Raw genomic sequence first — 246 nt, forward strand, 5'->3', positions numbered from 1 at the left:
CAGGTGATGGCGAACTTGCCCTCCACCTCGTTCCAGGCCACGATGAAGACGAACTTGTGCTTCTCGCGCTCGTCGAACACATGCGGCCGCACGGCCACCCAGTCCGCCTCCAGCGTCTCCTCCAGCGCGAACGCCATGGCGGCCGCGGCCCGCCGGGAGGCTGGCTGCCCGCGCCTCTCAGCCCCGCCGCGCACCTTCAGCCATCTTAGCGCCCCACGCCGCCGGCCGCGGCCCTTTGTGGCGCGG

Source organism: Carlito syrichta, unplaced genomic scaffold, assembly GCF_000164805.1.
Source record: "Carlito syrichta isolate Samal-C Ts95f unplaced genomic scaffold, Tarsius_syrichta-2.0.1 Scaffold304710, whole genome shotgun sequence".
Classification (NCBI taxonomy): domain Eukaryota; kingdom Metazoa; phylum Chordata; class Mammalia; order Primates; family Tarsiidae; genus Carlito; species Carlito syrichta.